Genomic DNA, 4,471 nt, shown 5'->3' with positions numbered 1-4,471 from the left:
ATGAACACTATGCATACCTTAGATTGATTATCCGTGAAAGTTAACAGTAAAATTGGCTTGAATCTTGAAACCCCCAATTGAACCCTTACTTGTTCTTGATAATTTTTGAGAGAATTTGAGAAAAGGGGAGTATATTCTGATCTAAATTAGGCTTAATATCGTGTTTGAGCATATATATAGTATGGGCAAAAGACTAAAATATCCCTGGATAAAGAGAGAAAGACATGATTGTCCTATGTTGTTTTCAGTCTGATAAGCTGAAGTAAATTGATCATAACTCTTTGCTCTGATGTTTAAATTGGATGAAACCAATTGCATTAGAAAGAGGACTCAAATATATTTTCATCGATATATAGCAGCTCTCATAGTTCAAAATATTCAAGAAGTTATGATTGTTTGAAGTTGACCCTTAAATGCTGAAAATTTCTGGAGCATGCTATAGAGCATGCGACGCATGCAAATCGCATGGTGCTTCTATTTTGGAATCCAAACATGCCCTAAACGGATTTCAAAAATTTTGAAACTCACTCGAGATGTACTCTTGACTTCCCCCATCACAACTCAACTTGAAAATCCAAAAATGGAGGTCGGAAAGGTCGTCAAATAAATCCCCGAAGTTCAGAGGTATAAGATGAAACTAAGTTTTTCTAACACTTAGCAAAATTCTTCTCTAAGTGTTGGATTTCCTTATCAAGCCTTAAGGAGCTGAATTTGACTTAGGATTTTTATGGGGTCTTACAATATCTCCCCTTTGGGAATATTCGTCCTCGAATGAGACTTACTAAGAAGGGGAGAAGAGACCAACTGAGGTATATACTGAACATGAATGACTGAAACATGATTTCATGACTTACATGACTGATAAGCTGAATTTTTATCAAACTAAACATACATATCTGATGCATGTGTAACTGATTTATGAATGAAGGACTGAGTATTCTGATGAACTGAGTTTCTCAAAATAAGAATACATATCTGGTGCATAACTGATAAGCTGAATCCATGCATATCTGATGCATGATTATATGACTGAACTGGCTCATGAACATGCGACTGAATATGCAATAGTAAAAGATGCCAAGTTTAACTAAAAAATGGGCATGAAACTAAATACCAAGTTTGGTACTGAAATCTGAACATGAGAACGAGTAAGGTTAAGGAAGACTGTTACATTGAACTTAAAATACTGATGAGTCTGAGATTAATTACTAAATATGCATGAGCAAAAACATGAGGACATAACTGAGTCTGGAACGTGATACATGATCTGAATATCATGGTATGAACTGAGTCTGTAATGCGTGACATGGATAGAGTATCGTGAACTAAACTGATCTATTGAGGACATGGCTTACGACTGAGATTTGGAGTTAGAAGGCCATCTTATAAGTAGCCCTTCCTCTAAGCTGGATTTATGATGGAAAGAGAGACCGGTATGTTTATGTCATAACAGTTTGAGGGATTAGAGTGTATCTCCCCCTTGGGATGCTATGTTCCTTGAAGAATGTTGGACTGTTTTTGCTGAAATATTGAGGAAAACTAAGGCGATGCATAAGGCATGTAGGAACTGAATCATGACATAATTATCTAATATCTAGAATTGAGGCATGATACATGAACTGGGTTATACTCGCAACTACTAGGATACTCTATCTTGGAATAGTTACATTCAAGCCTATCATTAAGACTACACCCTTGTATAAAATAAGCATGCAACAATCTTCTTTTAACATGAAACATTTTCTCTCTTCTATCTAAGCAACTGCTCATCACTATACTGTTTTCATAAAGAGAGCTGACTGAAGGGTTAAATCAGGAGGACCTAAAGCATAAATCGATACAAACTTAACTTGACACATGACTGAAACCTGAGGAATAAAATATCAACAACATGAATTAACCAAAAAGGTATAAACTGAGGATATACATGACGTAGTCTGAATTTATCTGATCTGTAGGGGCATAGCATGAGTCATGAAAGCTGAGTATACTATACGACATGATACGTGTATATGAGTCATGAGCTGCATGACCTAAGTTTCAAATTTTTGTATTCATGAGACATGATTCGTGACACTGAGTGGTTTAGATCTGACTCCCTATGCTAGGAACTAAAAGCGCACACGATTCTATGGAAAACGTGTGAACATAAGCCGTGTTCATGGAATTGATTCATACTAAGGGGTAAACTGAGATCCTTTATACTGGGAACTGAAATCGTACATGATTTATGGAAAAGTGCATGATCGTGGTTCGTGACCTTAGAGTTGATATGTAAGACCTGAGTGGATTTTGTGATAGCTGAAGTACAAATCTTTGTACTGAGAAGAGGATGGGTTGGGAATCGTCTTCCCTTACTATTTTTCTATACATACTGGCACTACTACTGGAATCTGAGAGTCTGACTTGGTCACGTAATCTATTATTATATACTTATACTCTGTTCGACACCTGCCCATCCTACTAAACACATCAGTTGCTTCTATTTCCTCATATACTACTAATATCACATCCACAACTTCATGCTTAATTTCAAGTAAATAAACTTAATTCTAGATTACACTGTTCAAGCCTCCTGATTTACCTTGGTACAACTATCCCTATGAATACATAATCTAATCAAACTGGATAATACTATCCCAACTCATCTACTGCTAAACTCTTAGGTCCATGCTTAAAATTCTAGGTCTATACTTTCATAGGATTCCGAGAAGGGATCTAATGGCATATCAAAAATTGGATTTGAGTTTACAAAGGAGTTCTCATGATCATAAATGAAATCTGTACAACTTTGGAACATGACTGAACAGAAGGGCTATTGTTTGAGCATATGATAAATCCCATAACTGTCTCTAGGGACTGCATAAGAAAGCCCTATCTTTAGGATTTGAGCTTCACTGTTTTTGTTACCTTGAAAGTAAGGTAAGGTTGACATGAGGGGAGCCGGATGTGAATCTACATGGGTTCCTTAGAGAATCTTGCTATAGCACGATCTTGAGACATGAAAGAAGGAAAATTGTTCCTAAAACATCTCATAGACTCCTGCGCATAAGTGTGGTGCACAACACGCCCATGTACAAGACTCTATTAGATGCAGCTTTCAGACTTCCTAGGACACTGTTGAACCTTAGGCTCTGATACCAAGTTTGTAATACCCCGATTTTCTAAACCGAAATGCTACACGGTGCCCATGACCCCGAAGGACCACAAGCTAACCCATGACTTATATCTGTACCTGAGCACTGAATAACCATACTGTAAAATATGCAAAAACATAATACTATAAGGCCATAAGGTTCAAATCTGAATAAAAATTTGATAAAATAATATCTAAAAATGGTATAACAATACCAACACAAATCTAAAATAATTATCTGACATGCTGTAGTCTAAAAACCTCTAAACTGAACTGAATAAGAAGTTGTGGGGACATATTCCCAATTAACTCCGTCTACTGAAATAAACTTAAAACTAAAATAGTGATATGAATAATAACATAATTGTCCTCGAAGGATGAGGACTCACTGTTAATTACTGCTGCTGGCTGACTCTGAAATTGCTAAGGGAGCTCTGGATCTCGTGCATCCAAACCTATGGTATAAGACACCATAGCACGAGAAAAGTATGCATCAGTATTTTGAATGTACTGGAATGCAAGTGAGGTAGGCTGAATGCATGGCGTTCATATGTATGAACAATACTGACTAACATGAACGTAAGAATACATGCATGAATACATAATAACTATAACTGAAACTGTACTAGTACTGGATACTGAATTCTGTGTACTGATTTACTGACATCTGAGTTTACTGAATAAAGAGGAACTGATGTTATATTACTGATAAAGAAAATAACTATTTCTGATAGTTTTGATTATGAAGAACTGATCTGATTGACCGTATATAACAGTCCTAAAACTGAGTTCGTGATAACATGACTACTGAGTATGAATACTGATGACATGTATTTACTGATAACATATCATGACTGATAACTGAATTTTAATAACTGATATATCTGATAACATGAGTTCTAATAACTGATAGCATGAATGACTATATCTGACAGTCCTGAATCTGATGGAACTAGCTAAGTTTCATACTGTATCTGAGTTGACTGTATCTGTCAGTCCTGATATTCTGAAGAACTATCTGAGTTATTTTACTAAGATCGATACTAAAACAATGGGAAGTAGTTATCTAATCGACATGCCCCATATACACTATAATAGCTAAGCTGGGGTCCAATCTCTGCCCTGATTGGAAGGGTGTCAATACCGCGCCACTGGTAAGGACAAGCTGTGAGTGACCTTCGTCTGGCAGGTACTCTAATGAGAACGGTGGGAACCCTCATCTGATAAGTTAATCCACCTCATCTACCCTCAAATGACAGGTATTGATGTCTCAACCTATGCTGTCTACATAGTTTTGAAATGCAACGACTGCTTCTAAGAATCACACCCTCTACT

Source organism: Capsicum annuum, chromosome 6, assembly GCF_002878395.1.
Source record: "Capsicum annuum cultivar UCD-10X-F1 chromosome 6, UCD10Xv1.1, whole genome shotgun sequence".
NCBI lineage: Eukaryota > Viridiplantae > Streptophyta > Magnoliopsida > Solanales > Solanaceae > Capsicum > Capsicum annuum.
This window is presented reverse-complemented; position numbering follows the sequence as displayed.